Here is a 16,475-nt window from a genome sequence, read left to right on the forward strand (position 1 = left end):
AGCGGCACTAAAAAGAAGTGGGGCAGCAAAGTCTGCTGGAAGTGGAAGTAAGACTCTCTCCACACAATCAGCCGAAGCTGTGGCAGACCGAAGGGCAAAGAGGAAAAATGCCGCAAAACAAAGTAAGTAAAAACCCCATCTCCCCAACACAGTCTCTCAATGAAAGTTTATACCTGATAAACGAGTTGTGAGGTTGCAAGTCGGGCTGCGGCGGAGTTCTCCATCCACTGGATCCCGCCGATACATATGCGGTACGCGTTCTGGCTTCCGGCCGGGTCAGTGCGCTTCTGTACTTAGCAGATCTCCGAGCGGACATGACTACCGGTAAAACCTCCCGGTTCAATCAGTACGAGGCACAGCACTAACAATAGACTGCGCATGCCAGTAGCTAAGGTACTTTGTTCTTCCCAAAGGCCTGAATTTAAGTGGGTCCAAATAGCATCGACCATACTCTATGGAGGAGACATGTAAACTTCAAAAGTTTAAAGATTTGAATGAAAACAATCAAAAAAAGATTTGGGGCAGGAAAGCCTATCTATGTGACACCATTTAAGGACTACCTCCTATGTGGATTGCATATGAAATGAGGAGTGGAACCACCTCTTGAAAGTATCTAATGAAGACTGAAGTCAATATTGATTGAGCTTTAGTTGTTATTTTTGTTCTTTATGAGTTGGAATTTTATGGTGATTTCTTTACTTCACCTTTTGTTGTTTATGGTTTACAAACACTCCAGGTACTACGTATAAGGAGTGAACACGACTACACCATAGGAAATAAAATAAAATGTTTATTATAAATCATACCAATACCCCAGGGACCAATTAATGTTTCAATGTGGTAAAATCAATTGTATGATCTATCCCCATTAGATACTATGTTTATGTGTTAGACGTTTCATGCCCGGGTATTGTGGGGTAACTAGGGCACACCACTATATGCTGCATATGATCACTTGCACTTTAGATTTAATACTACATCTTATTGCCTTTCTATGTCACATTAGCCAATATGAAACTGGAGGCGGAAGTTAACATGTTGCTATAATATTCACACTTCGAAACTAACCTTGCCCTTTATTTCCATCTCAGATATGTACTAAGTGGAACTGAATGGGTGGCTGTAGAAAAAGTACAGGTTGAGCCTTCGTACTCTTGGCTTGCTGCACCCTGGTTGGCTGAACTCTCATACCCAAGGCACGTTTTATTTTATTTATTTATTTATCACATTTATAAAGCGCATGAATCGCCCCACATGGGGCATCTCCGCGCTGAGGACAAGCAATACAACATAAAGGGAAGGAGAAGTTAAAATGGGTCTTGAGCTTCTTTCTAAATTTCAGGTAGTTGTCATTCAGGCGGAGATCCAATGGTAAGTTGTTCCAAAGAGAAGGGGCTATATAAGAAAATGATTTTCCTCTTAATTTAGCTAGTTTAACTCTCGGCACTACAAGTAGGCCTTTGCCCTCAGACCGAAGTGTTCGAGTAGGAGTGTATTTGATAGGTTTTTCTGAAAGGTAAGTGGGGGCCAGCTGATTGAGGCCTTTAAATATAAGGCATCACACTTTAAACTGGATTCTCTTACGAATCAGAAGCCAATGTAAATTATGTAATAGAGGAAGAGAAGGGGTAAGCCTAGGGGCACTGGTTATCAGGCATGCCGCAGTGTTTTGCACTACCTGTAAACTTTGCAGGTCAGAGACCCTAGCCGAAATCAACAGGGCGTTACCGTAGTCCAAACGGGTAAGAACCAAAGCGTGTATCAGTGTTTTACGGGTAAAAGTTGGAAGAAAGTGAAAGATCTTGTGGAGCAGGCTCAGAGCATAGAAGCAAGATTTTTTGGTGTTTGCTATGTGGTCTGCTAGATTGAGGTCATTATTTAATAAAACGCAAAGGTTTTTGACAACTGTCTTTGGAGTGGGAGCGGGGCCCAATTCTTCTGGTTACCAGCTAGGAGACCACCCCGTACAGCCTCCTTGAAAAGCATGATTTCCGTTTTTTCTGCATTTAATTGCAGGAAATTGATCTTCATCCAGGATGATATTACTTTCATGCCTTCTAGGAACGTATTCTGGTTGTTAGGGGTATTTTTGTTATATGTAAAAATCAACTGGGTATCGTCCGCGTAGGAAATTGGGGAAAACCCAATTTTCCTAAGAAGAGCTGCCAAAGGGGCCACGTACACATTATATAAAGATGGACTGCGACAGGAGCCCTGAAGGACTCCTTTCGTGACCTGTCCAGTCTTAGATTTGAAAGGGCCCAGGTTTACAGTTTGAGTCCTATCCGTCAAGAAATCTTGTACCCAATTCAAGGCCATGTCTTGAACACCAATTACGTGCAGTCTCTCCAACAGTATTTGGTGAGAAATAGTGTCGAAAGCAGCGGATAGGTCAAGCAGCACAAGAATTACTGCTTGACCTGCATCCGCTAGCATTCGAATATCATCCGTCGCCTTTACCAAAGCAAGTTCAGTGCTATATCTGGGGCGAAAGCCGGACTGAGAATAGTCCAGACAGTTATTGGCCTCCAGATAGGCAGAAAGATGGGTGTTAACATGCTTCTCAAATAATGTGCTATATAAAGGCAACAAGGAGATCGGACGATAATTAGTTATAGTGTCTGAGGGTAATTTCGTATTTTTCCGAATGGGCATGATTTGTGCAGCCTTCCATCCTGTGGGGTGTTTGCCTTCTGTAATGGAGTGATTAAGGATGGAACTAAGAGGTATCGCCTTAATTCCTTAGCGAATTTGGCGGGGATTAGATCAGTAGGAGAGCCAGATTTTGCAGATTTTAACAACAATTCCATATCCTGAGGTGTAAGCAAAGGAAATTCTTTTAAGGTTCCCTGTCCAAGGTAATCCCATGAATGAATCAAGCCCTGGTCATACTTATCTTTGTCCAATGTAGATATATTATTATATATATCCTCTATTTTTGAGTGAAAATGATCAGCAATCTTATCACAAAGGAATTGGGTGGGAACCTCCTCAGTGTCAAGGACTTTAGGGTTAAGAAAAGTATTAAGAAGCTGGAAAAGCATTTTGGGGGAATTACCTGATTGTTCCAATTGCAAGGAAATAAACTGTCTGCGTGCTGCTTTAATATTTTTATGATATTTGGACAGTGCCGTTTTATAAAGATCTTTATTCGCAGAATCAGGTGTACGCCGCCAGTTGCGTTCCAATTTTTTACAAATGCTTTTCTCTGATCTAAGATCAGAAGTGTACCATTTAGTCTGGATTCGATTTGAACCCATGTTGGTTGTTTTCTCCGGAATTAGTAAATCGAGAGTGGTTTCGACCTTATTGTGAAAAGACATATAGTGGCTGTCCACAGTATTGGACCCAAGATCCGGCTCAGTTCGATTTAAATTGCCAAATTTAATTGGAGATAGCTTATGCCAATGCCTAAAGGTCTTATTAATCGGGACCTTCTTTACTGACTGTGTCCTAGAATTTAGAAGATCAAAAGTGATTACAAAATGATCTGACCATGTTAATGGATTTCTGGAAATATACATTAAATCAGGTGAGTTGGAGAGAACCTGATCTAGAATATGCCCTGCAATATGTGTGGGGGCGTTATTCCTTATTGTTAGATTTAGAGTCAACATTTCTTTAGAAAAAGTGCTAGCATCTGTGTCTTCCTGGTTATCAATATGTACGTTGAAATCACCCAAAAGTACAAATTTGTCACTTTGGTTTGAATTTCACAAGTTGTCAGAATATATGTACTCGATCAGGTGGTTACTCTTGACATGATGCTACAACACTGGTACCTCAGAGCTAATTTTGCACATTATCTCTTCTTCATCTTTTTGCACTGTGTGAAAGCGAGAGCATATTTTTTTAACGACATTACAGTTTTAAGCTATTTACTACATTGTAACATATTTTTATTTTTTTATTATTGTGAAGAGTTTAATTAATCATACAATAAAGCATTATTCACATACCGCATATGATGCACAGAAAGGTGCACACCCTTACAGGAAAGGAGAAATATTCAAGTACAGTGCTACCACCTGACCCATGCCTTCTATAACAGCAATTAATTTGCCCGGATTGGCGCTACAGGGCCACCATAAAAAGTATAAGCATTTGGAAATCCATTGGATGTGGCTTTTAATAGCATTCCACTCCAGTGTGGTGTGTGCATGAGTCTGGCCTGGGAGAAGCACTAGACACCAGGAACTAGTTTACCACAGAATTCAGGATGTACATGTTATAGTGATCATTATGTTGCAGTTCATCGAGTGTTGATGTGTAGCTGCTACACTGCTGCAACTGTATTTGTGGTGCTGCAGTTGTCATTATTGAGTTGTATTTGTTCTTGCTGCTGTGTGCTGTAGCTGTACAATTCTAACACTGTAGAGTTATAGTCCTGGGAAACTCTAGAGTTGTAGGTGCAAAGCTGGAAAATGAAAGGTTTGTGAAAGATGTGGAGCTGTAGTGTTGTGACGGCGGTGGCTCTTGTTGCGAACAGAGGAAAAAGCAGTGGAAACCAGCCTGGTTACAGGGAGTGTTCCCAAGGCTTTTCAGAGCATTACAATATACACGATATGTTGGAGCGACTTGTATTGCTAATGAACCCTCCTTTGCTCCACACTCACAGGCTCGCAACCATTAAAAAAAAACCATCATGTTCAGTGGAGGAAACAATTAGGATGTGAAAATAGGCATCTTGGTCCACCGTCAGACTAGCACCTGAAGAAACACCAAAATGTGTCCAAAGCAGCGACGTAGCGTGGATGGCTTGTGCCAGGGGCAAGGCAAGTATCCTGTTGCATTTTTAAAGGTGCAAAACTTTCTTTTAAAATTTTGCACCCCTAAGAATTCTGCGCCCGAGGCGACTGCCCCTCTGCCACCCCCTAAACGCTATGCCACAAGTGCAAAGATAACCTTTTGAAGGCCTTGCAGAAAAGAAGAGGTGAAAGGGGTGGAGGTCTGATGTGATACACATGCTGTTCTTACATATCTAAAGAAAACTTGTGGTTGGAGTACCAGAGGCTACCTACTTCTTCTGCCCCTAAGTCCAAGTTCTCCTGCACATCTGATAGACGGGTGCATTTACAGATGGTCTCTGTGGGAGGGGGTCTTTGTATAGCGTGATGGCTGTGAGATGGGGAGGAGAGGATGTGATGTGATGTGAGGAGGAGTGAAAGAAGGCAGACGCCTGAAGCTGTGAGACACTAGCCACAGTCTCCATGACTTTCCATGAAGATGTCGGCTGCTCCAGGGTTGAACCAGTTCTGCTTTCTCTGAAGCTAAGGGCTCAGGGAAAATAAGCACTTCGTGGATAATGGGGCGCAGTTTACAGAGGCTCACTCTCCAACTTTCCTTCAGTGTTTTCCTCTTTGCTGAGCAAAAGATGTCTCAGTGCTCTGACCTCTGAGAAGACCTCTCACGTAAGTCTCGAAGAAGGGGGATCTGGACATACAAGCAGTCCTGCCAAGTGTCACGCATCTGGCGTGACGCTAACGCATTTCAGTGTGGTGTTCCCGCATCACCGCACTGAAATACGTTGTCACGCATTTTTGCCACTTACCGGACAGCACTGAAACTGACTGCCTTAGCCTACGCAAGGTGCTAATGCGCGCGCTGACGCCTCTGACACCTGTGTGATGCGCCCAGCCGGGCCGCAGCAGACTTTACTTGCCAGCAGGCTCAGATGAATCGTAACAGTTAAAGATCCGACTTGTGCACTGCTCTCAGTGCTACAATATTACATTCGTTCTCCCCTGCCGCCTGGAGACCCGGGTGCAGTTATGTTGCAACTTAGCCATGGCGCCGTGTGGCGACGCGACGTCACGTTACGTCCTGCTTACAAGGTGCACGCCGGAAGTTACATTTAATGAAATTGGAGTTAGAGGCCGGCTGACAATGGTTAGCGCGCGGGGGGCCGGAATCATGGTGCTCGGCTGCCTTGCAACGCCGCTTATCATGGCACTTGCTGCACGGCTGGCCCTCCGCGCTGTGGGGCACAATCATTTTATGGCTGCCACTGAATAGTTATTTCCGAGCCGGGAGCTTGGCCGGGCCCAGTGAGAGTGCTGCAGCCTGAGCCTGTGACCTTCACATCCTGGAGTTAAGGAGCACCGATTGCAGTGTGGAGGGTTCAGGCAATCGGCAGAGTCGTGGCTATTCTCTTCGGTTTTCGAGCTGTCTGGCCGCTCTCTAAGGGACCAATGGGCCCTGCTTTCCCCGGCCGGCGTTATTTTAAGCAAAGCACACAGACTGAGAAACATGAAGATAAACATTAGGAGGACCATCTGGGTGAGTCCGCTCCTCCCCGTTTTCTCTCCCAGATTCACTGGCAGCATGTGTGCTAACTAATTATATCCCCTTACTTCCTAGATATCATTTTTATGAAAAGGCGTATCTGTTAGTACTGCCACTTTTGTCTTCCTTTGAAAGATATATTTTGTTGCCGCTAATATTTTCAAGCCGAGTTTATCAGTTTAAAATAAATCATACTGATCTGTTTAAATATTGAATTTAGAAAGAACCATCTTTTTTAATCCGAAATACTTTGTGCTCTGCGCTGTAGTGCTTGTCTACAAGTCTGTGGAGGACTCAGGAGGCGGGCGGCAAACCCTCGATTGGCACAGTGGTAAAGTTGAAGTCTGTTCAGACTGTAGCACTAGCCATCCGAGTCTGTTTTAGTTTCTTATTACCATGTAGTCAGGCTGCCTGCCTTCCTCGACTGTAACTGTGACTTGCTGGCCTCAAGAGATGCACTGACTCACGCTATAACTTCGCTTTCTACAATTTTCTGGTTTGGCTTGAGGTTTCAGCAGGGCTGGCTGTTCCTTTCATCCTTCTGATGACGTTTTAACTCAGCACCATTGTTGAGTTGGATTAGTAAGTGAGCCTGACTCAGAGTCCAGCGTATAGTTGTTGGTCAATTGGGCTGACTTGAGGTACGTTAGAGCTAACGTTTAGCTTGGGGCTCGCACTTTTACAGCCGGTATTTATGTCCTACAGCCTCCTTCCTGGGTTGGGGACACGTGCATTATGTCGTCTATTTCACTTGGGCCAGGGTTCTGGCGCAGGCAAAAGAAGCAGACATTCCAGCCCTCACCAAAGACCCACTAGCTTTGCAGCAGGCAGCAGCGGTGAATACTCTTTTCTGATGTGCTCGAGCATGCCAGGTCAAGAGAGCAGTCGGTCTGCTGCATCCTAGCGCCAGATATCAGAGGGACAACTCTAACGACGTCAGGTCTGCAGCTAGCAGACTCTCATGCAAGACAGTGGATTAGCGCTCAGCACAAGCACCACTGCGACGTCACCAGTGAATCGCTCTGCCAGCAGACTCGCTCCTCCAGGCACTTGTGAGCTGGCAGCCTGGGGGAGTTGTGCACTAAGTCTCTCTGATTCTGTACTGAAGTTCCCTCGTAACGCTGCTTGCATATATTTTAATAGTAGTAGACCGTAATTCCAATTAGTTTACACCAAAATGAGTCGGAAACATAGTTTTTTAGTTTATATTTGACTAATTTGAAATGAACAAAAATGTAATGCGTGTAGGTTAACTTGTTACATCCATAAAGAGTGAATGAATGCATGTCATAATTTGAGATGAATCATGTTGTGTCTTCAGTGACCTCTTAAAGTTTTTTTGTTGCTCAAATGGGTGTAATTTCTGAAATGTATGTTTCCCTATATGTTTCATTTGCTTGCGAAAAAGTGTCACTCATAGTCATTGAAATGTCACTCATAATTACACTGAAATTATGAAAATGTCACACATATTCATCTGAACCCTTGGCAGCTATGTACAAGTGTCTAATACACATGAATAAAACGAATGTATAATGATTTGGACATCAGATTAAGATACATAAGCATCATAATTAAGTGTTTAACCGAAAAGTCGGGAACATTGTGAACAGAAATGTAGACCACGGGTGTTCCTACTTTTAGGATGGGCTCCTTCAAGGAGAGTCGTGGTTTGCCCATCAACAGCCTTTAAACGTTGCCGTTCCCAAGACTGGCCACAAGATGTCATTGTTAAACCTAATGTTTCATGCGCCCAATCAGACTAGAAAAATTTCAGCTGTGCCAGAATTACAGAACAATTTGTTTCTGCTTGGCCTTGGTGTGAGCCTGTGGGGGCAAGAGATCTCGTACGTTACTATTTTCGTCTTCTTTTCCCTCTGTGTTCTGTTAGCCCTCAAGTGACGGACTCGGCCAGTCACTCCTGCCCCATGTTATCAACCAGCCTTTTCAGGGGACGCGTGCGCAGTAGAAGGGAGCAGGGCAGGTATTTAAACCCAATAATCTGACGCGGTGAAGCTACAAACCTGCTTTTGACCGCTAGGTGGCACTAGACACAGGCGGAACCTCGGTGCTGCAGATAACTGGTATGCTTTGGAAGCACCTTTCTAGAGAAAACATTTTTCACTGCGCTTTGGTCCTAAAATATTAACAAGCACTGGCAAACCCAATATGTATTGGTTTAATATAACACAGGCAGGGGCGTAGCTTCAGGGGTGGTGTTTGGGGAGTTACGCCCCCCTAATAAATGTATCATCTATTAGATATTTGGGCAGAGGAGCTTTCAGTCGGGTACGATAAGGTGTCCGATGGATTACACCTGGGGTTTTCAACCACTCACTCTTTGTCTGTTTGTAAAGTCTTAAAACATGGTTATTTTACCAAATACTGCGCTTTAAGTATCCATCACCATCCGCACTCTTTTTCCTTTCCGCTGGTCCATAAGCACCCCCCCCCCCCGCCCCCCCTCCCATGCGCTGCTTCTCCTAGTGTGACTGTCGGAAAATCTATAGCTCACACCCCCCTCCCCCCGCCAATCTTACTGACCAAGCTACACCCCTGAACACAGACAAGTAGAAATGCAAAGTACATTTAAGCCAGACCTAGTTTTCCTAATGCTTGGTATTGGTGGTGTGGGTGGTGGTGGGAGTACTGGTGGTGGTATTGGTGTGAGTAGTGATTATTAGAAGTATGGTGTGGTAGTGAAGGTATTGGAGACCATATGAGTGGTGGTACAGGTGGGGGCATTGGTACTGGTTCTGGTGATGGTGGCACTCGAAGTTGTAGGAGCATTGGTATTGTTGGGGCATTGGTGATGGAGGGGCATTAGGTGTGGTATTAGATATTGGTGGTATAATATTCAAAAAGCAATTAAGAGTTCATGTTAGGATGAGAGTCACACTTGAGTCATAAGAAAAGCATTAAATATGCATGCTGTGGAAAAAAATGTTTCTGTTTTCAATGCAAGCGTAAGATAAAGAATTGAATGTGATTTTTAAATGCAAGCATTCCTTATGAGGCCGAACGATATTGCAAATAGCTATAGTATGACAGTGCAAAGGCAGTACTCTTCCATACGGATCTGAGATGAATGACAATGCCTCCAGCCAATGGCTGAGAGAGACTGACAAAAAAAAGAAAACCTATTGCCATTGGGGGCCTACTCACTAATAACCACTCCAAAATTCACCACTATGATGACAATACACAACCCCACTTAAAAGTCTACTCCGCTTGAGATATCCAACACGTCAAACATTACCGGCACTTCATCCAGACCTGGATATACACTTTAAACTCAACCCCACAAAGACAGAATTCCTTTTATTTGCCTATAACAAGCAAGAAATTGTACAAACCTGGACTAGTGACATGAACATTGATAGCTTAGAACCCCAACTTTCACCCAATGCCAAGTCACTTGGATTCACCCTCAAAGCCAACCCTTTCCAAGAAAACAAACAGTTTCATCCAGAAAGCAGCTTCAGAACTACTGCTCAGCCAACAAACTCGCAACTGGATGGTGGAAGCAACACAGTTCGAGGCCTCCCAGTCTACACACTGCCCCGTCCCCCATCAAGGGCACCCTGTATGCCGCAGCACATTTCATCTTGGGCTTGAAGAAATATGATCACATTAAGCCTATCCTTATGCAACTTCACTGGCTTTCTTAGTCGGCCTGTACATTATCAAAACCAGCTGCATTATTTAAAAATCCATTAAAAGCTGCTGTTAGTAGTTAATTCAAACAGTACCAAAATGGCTTGCAAATTAGCATTAAAGCAATAAAGCACTATAAATCTCCATTCTGAGGATGTCGAATTAGAAGTCTTTATTTCTGTAGAAGACCTCTAAATCATGAGTCAGAGATCAAATGGTCTTTAAGAATGTTATAACCCACTGAACGATTTATTACTAGAAGTGACCAGCTACAGCTTTCCCACTAAGCCAAAGCATGCCTTGGATGGAAAAAGCTTGATGCCACTGTACAAATCTCCTGACCCTTTCTAGTTCTGAAAGATAAAAGGGTCAAGTGTCTCTGTGCGAATCCTCAGTGCCAGACTAGCCCTAAAGGAGACATGTTCTGTATTCCTGTCACTCCAATGAGTCGCAGGCGAAATGGCTCTACTGGTATACCATCAATTTCCTTAGGTCATATAGTCTTAGAAGAGAGGGATTCTGTGTTTACGTGCAAAACAACCAAATCCATACAATCTGACATGACTCAAGTTCCTTGTGTGGAATTGCTAAGATTTGTTTCCTCCTTGCCCACACCCTCACGTCCCACCAACCCTGTTCAGGTTTTTCCATGGGCAACAGAATGATTGAAAACAAAACAGACTATGAGACTTACAAGTGGTTTGAAATAAATTCAAATTTAAAAAAAAATGAAATATAAAAGGACATTTAATTTGAAACGACCTACCTCAAATCACTGTGGGTACAGGGATAGGTGAAAACATTGAATAAACTATGTCACCGTTCCTAATACAACCTTTGCTAACACGGATACAAATTTTAAAATCTCCAAACCACATCATGAAGAAATTTAAATGAAGAAAAAAAATCTTATGGAGCTATCACCTACCGCTTGCACTTGCACATCACAAAGGCTCTGCCCAGCACACTCACCAAGGGTTTGACACTAGTCTTTTGTGTTCCCAGGGAAGCTGGATCCAAACTTTCACGCACCTCTGGGGGTGGAAACCTCCAGAACGTTCTCCTACTTTAAAGCTGACACCAGGTATAAATATTAGACCCTCAGACTCAACTTTTCATTACAGCTCTGGACCTGAGGAAGACTCAGAAGGACGGCCATGCTGCCCTGCAGCAAGAAGGACTGCTACTCTGCTGCCCTGCTGTCTGAGTGAAAAGGACTGGACCTGCATCTTGAACCCACAACCACCAGAGAGACTCCAAAGGCTAGTTAGCTGGCCTCCTGATCGTCTTGAAGCCAGTACCTGGACTCTGTCTACTGTGAGTCTTTCCCCCATGTCATGCCACCCCAGTGTTGCACCATTGGAAGTGGGCCCGAAGGTGCTCTGCCAGCACAGCTGTGGTCTTTGGGAAGAACTGACGTAGCACGATGCATCTCCTCACAGCTCTGCATCAGAACCGCCGCTGTGCGACTCTTCCTCGACACAGGACACCTCATTGCAGCTCCTCGGAACTGCCTCTGCGCCATGCATCTTCAGATTTCGCATCGCAAGCCTCTCGTCAACAGCATCCTCAGCGACGAGGCAGGACTGTGGAGCACAGCCCGCAGCTTCGTCAGAGCAGCTGCTTTGCAACGCAACCTCGCCGCTGGATCTCGTAACAATCCACCACCATGATTTAAGGTACTTTGTTCAGTGGGCCTAGCTTAGTCCCTGTATCTCTCTGGCGATCATCGCAGTTAGCCTGAACTTATGATTTTGTACCGATCCAGCGCAACCAGACAACCACAGTTGGCACTTTGAGCTTTTAGCCACTATTTTCACTTACATCTTCAAAATTGCACATGTCCGCTTCTACAGGTCGGATTTCTGTCATTTTGGTGTCAAATAATTTATTTGATTTTTTCCTATCTTTTTTTCAAATTGGCGTGGAGTTTGGCTTGTGTTGTGTTTTTACTTTATTACTGTTAGAAATGCTCCATACATACTTTATACATTACCTTTAAGTTAAGCCGGACTGCTCTGTGCCAAGCTACCAGAGGGTTAAACACAAGTTTATTTGGGGTTTGCTTGTGACTTCATCTATACAGAAATTGTCGTTGCAGCTTGATTTTACCAGGAATATAAGGAGATGTGTCTGGACTCTAGATGATTAATAGCAGATTTCCCATGGGAGAACTGCCTGGGTCGATTCTATGAGATTCCAGTTGCAACTATTTCTTCTGGAGCCACGGCTCCTTATGGCATCCATCTGCGCCAGCTTGGAACCCCTTTTTTCACTATCGATGGAATGTCTTCCAATTTTCGGGACCTGCACAGAGTCCTATATTTTTGTGAGCCTTGGTTTGAGGAAACTGTTGTGTTTTGCTCCATTGTTCAGTGGTAGGAACTGACACAACAGTGTTCCCACTTCCCATAATACAGATCCCTTTGGCTGGCATCCTCTTCCACCCTGCTTCCCAAAGATTCTCTAAGGTACTGGGTTTTCTTCCTGGCTCTATGTTAAGATGTTAAATCATCATTCACATGACTCTCTCATACACCACTTTTTAATCTCTGTTTTTGATCTTTGTTTTTATCTTTGCATAACTTTCAATGCATAATGTACCATCTATACAATTCATTCACAAACATGAATCTTTTTTAATCAGGTGTTGTTTATCCGTTAATTTCACCTCTTGTATAAGTGCATACATTTCTGATGCTTGATCTGTCGTGTAAGCCAAAGTTGTTGCTCGTTTTTCAGTTATGTTTGATATTGATTCAAACGACATTCTGTGGTTGCTACCTCTTAATTTGACAGTGCTCTAGAAATAATAGTTCAATCCGAAGTGCACTCCTGATTTTTCGCCAATGTGAATAGAAAGCTATGCAAAGATAAAAACAAAGATCAAAAACAGAGATTAAAAAGTTATATATGAGAGACTATTTTAAATATTGTGGTTCATATGAATGATTAATTCATATTTTGTGAACAGTGCACACTGCATTCAAGTCGATTGACTTGTTATATTATTTATGTACATGACGGAAGTGTGTTGACAGCACACGTAGCAGTGTAGCACCACTGGTCTATAGGGTAAGAAGTATACACATTGGCGAAAACAATAGGCGTGCACCTCGGATTTAACTATTATCTCTGTTAACATGCACATAAGTACACACATAATTGTAGCTTCAAGTGAATTTATTGAAGTAAATTACATGTATTAGCACCCCACCAGGAGCATGTTGACAACAGCTAGACACACAGCATACAAGACAGGATATAACACAGGGCCTGTTTCCAACAAGGACAATTAGGCATCCTCCCCTGCCACACATAAAAAACAGACCACAGTAAGAAACACACGTCAGTACCCAGCCTGCCCATGACCTATACATATCATGGAAAAAACATACAAAACACACACATACACATCTGCAACACAATGTAGGCGAAACAAATAACACGGGACTATGTAGCTTGCCAATGAACTTCACATACCCATAGCCTACCCATTCATTACACACAGCCCAAATGATGAGCCTGCCCACAATATACACAAACCTGGTGCAATGCATGCAGCACTCAGTATGCCCATGACTTAAATAACCCCCAAATGCACCATGTGACCATCATCGCCAAAGTTAAGATGTACTGAAGTTCAGACATAGTTGTAGCTACAAAATATGTTCACAACAGCTCTGCCCTAGCCCTTCTGAGCTCTTCCAACTGACTGGTTTATCCACTGTACACTGGGGTTTAGTACATCACACACACTTAATTCGAAGACAGCCGACACTAGACACAGAGCATACAAGACAGGATGCAGCACTCTCTCCAAAGGAAACACAATCAACAGCCTTGTCGGTTTTCCTGGAGCTTGAAGCACAGCGGCTGGAGCTTCTCCAGCTGGAGAAGGAGCCACCGTTATCTATTGGATCCAGCTATTTGTTGCCGAAGGGTTCACTTCTTGAAATAAGAAAGAACAATAGATAACCTAGAAGAGGTTTTGCACCACCATTCCAAACGTAAAAAGTGGAATGGAAAACAGACCATAGTGGAAGTGGGAGAAAACGGAGACACTTCATGATAAGGGTTTAAGGCTCAGAAGGTTTCAGCCATAAATTTAAAAAAAAAATTGAGTACGTAGAGGTGTACAAACCCCGTTTTTGGGTCTGTAGTTTGCATATACTGATTCCCAAAACAATCTGCTATTTGCCATCCAAACCCAAAGACAGGAAAAATGGCACTGCATCTCAAAGGCATGGACAGTGCAGGATTCCCTCTGCCTCTGTGCCTCATGTAAGAAAGTACACACCACAATCATGAGCTACAAATCAGTCCAGGGACTGTAGAGTGCTTCGGACAAACTGACTGTCCACCCTAGAGCCCATCACTTGTAACAAAAGAGACCGATTCGGATTTATCCAAGGACAAAAACACTGAAATCATTTTACTCAATCTGATCAGCTGCATCTTACGACCATATAAAAGGTGGTATTTTACTTAACGTGATCAACTACATTATAATCAATCGATGCTACACTGCAACCACCATTTTGATCATCCGCAAGATGTTTAATCAGATTTGTTGAAGTTCGCTGCCTTCCTGAGGTCTAGAAAAGCAAATAGAGCCACAGGCCATTGCAAAGTCTCTTATGCAGGCATGCATAAGAGACAATAGGAGATCATTTGTTCCTTCTTCTGTTCTTACTTTTGATACAGCTGCCCCTTATTGTACACTGTGTTTCACCCTTGCCGCCCGCCTACACCTGTTTTATTGTTTTACCCTCCTGGTTGTATTTTGAACTGTATTTTCTTTCTCTCCCTTTCTCTTATGGATATTGGTATAGATATTGCTTTTGTCCTTCCTCCCATCATATTGTTAAGAGCTCGGTTATCCCTCGGGATCTTGTTCGCGCTATATAAAACTTCATAAATATATAAATGGTGATGGCAAATTCCTCCTGTACGGAACAGAAGTGAGGCTGGTGGCCTCCATCTCTTGGAGCCTGTCCCTCACCCACGAAATCAGCGCGGAATCTGGGTGTTTTGATTGACACCTCGCTTGACATGGTCCAGCAGGTAAATAGGACGGTCTCCACATGTTGGGGTATTATCAGGATCTTGAGGAAAATCACACATTATCTTTCCCTCCAAGCCCACAAACAGGTCGTTGTTGCTTTGGTCGCATCACGGCTAGACTATTGCAATGCGCTCTACGCGGGCATCAATAAAGGTCTGGTTCAACACCTGCAGATCGTTCAAAACGCGGCAGCTAGGTTTGTCCTTGCCGCCCCCAGCCTCTCCTCCGCCACTTCCGTTAGGAAAAGCCTGCACTGGCTCCCGATTCAGGCAAGGATCACTTTTAAGATCCTGTGCCTTGTTTATGGGGCCTTGTCTGGCGAAGGTTCGGAAGGTTTAAGATCCCTGCTAATTCCTTATGTTCCCAGCAGAATCTCCTATCCGTCCCCCGGTTTTGCAGAGTCAGGTGGGGGGGACGGGCCTTTTCCTTCCTGGCCCCCAAACTCTGGAACAACCTCCCCCCTGAATTGAAGACTCAATCTTCGATTATGCTCTTTAGAAAAGCACTAAGAACGGGGCTCTTCGCTGAGGCATATTGATAATCCAGCACCTGGCTCCGGTTTTATATTTTTCTGCATTATATTTCTTTGATAGGCGCCTTGATGCCCATTGGGCTAAGGCGCGCATTATAAGATGATTTTCATTCATTCAAATCACAATTACTGTGGAGTGCTGAAAGCTGTAGATTTCACAGATTCACTATTTTTTAGTCTAGAGCTATATGAAAGAAAGAGTCTGAGTGGTCCTATACATCTCCCCACACACATCTACAGGGTCGATAGGAATAAAAGATCAAGGGAAAAAGAGAAGTGGGAATATCCCTCCAAAAAGAGAATAAAAGTTACAAAAAGAGAACAGACAAAAAAACTGTTAAAAGACCTTCTACACAAAAGTAATGGAGAAACTTTGATAAAAGACATGTTTTTCAAATAAATTGATAAAAAATAAACATTTCTTTATGAGCAAATCAGAGTTGGGTTTCATGTTTTCTGCAGGGCGCTTGATTGTCCTACTGCTTGCAGTGTTCCAGCCACACTTGCTACTCAAAGGGTCATGCGTTACATGCTTTCCACAGTGCCTGACTCGCTCAACCAGCATTTTCATTTCTAGTCACATAAGCACTTGAGGTAACGTATGGCAAATCGTTCAATTGCTTCCTTCTTGAATTAATTTCCTGTTTCTTAAACCTTCATGTCCAGACTACATCCTCCTTTGGTATCTCCTATCTCCCTCACATCAAAAGTTAGGAAACTCATTTTTCATCCTTTAGTCTGGTGTCTTTCCTAAATTATTTGCAACTTGTAGTGCTCTGGTCTCGTATTTCCCACTACATCCATAGATTTCGTTAAGTTCCAGAGATCACGGGAGGTCAGCGACTAGGCGTTTGGGACCTTGACTGTGGCTGGACTAGAAAAGGTGCATAAGCATATCTTCTAGCAGTGAGAGGGTCAGAATACCCATATTCT

General features: G+C 43.5%; 1 protein-coding gene across 1 annotated transcript in view; it reads right to left on the minus strand.

Annotated features, from left to right (window-relative positions):
- The window catches only part of LCMT1 (leucine carboxyl methyltransferase 1), a 172,807-nt gene that overhangs the window by 132,023 nt on the left and 24,309 nt on the right, over positions 1-16,475 (minus strand). The window lies entirely within an intron of this gene.

Source organism: Lissotriton helveticus, chromosome 10 (genome assembly GCF_964261635.1).
Source record: "Lissotriton helveticus chromosome 10, aLisHel1.1, whole genome shotgun sequence".
NCBI lineage: Eukaryota > Metazoa > Chordata > Amphibia > Caudata > Salamandridae > Lissotriton > Lissotriton helveticus.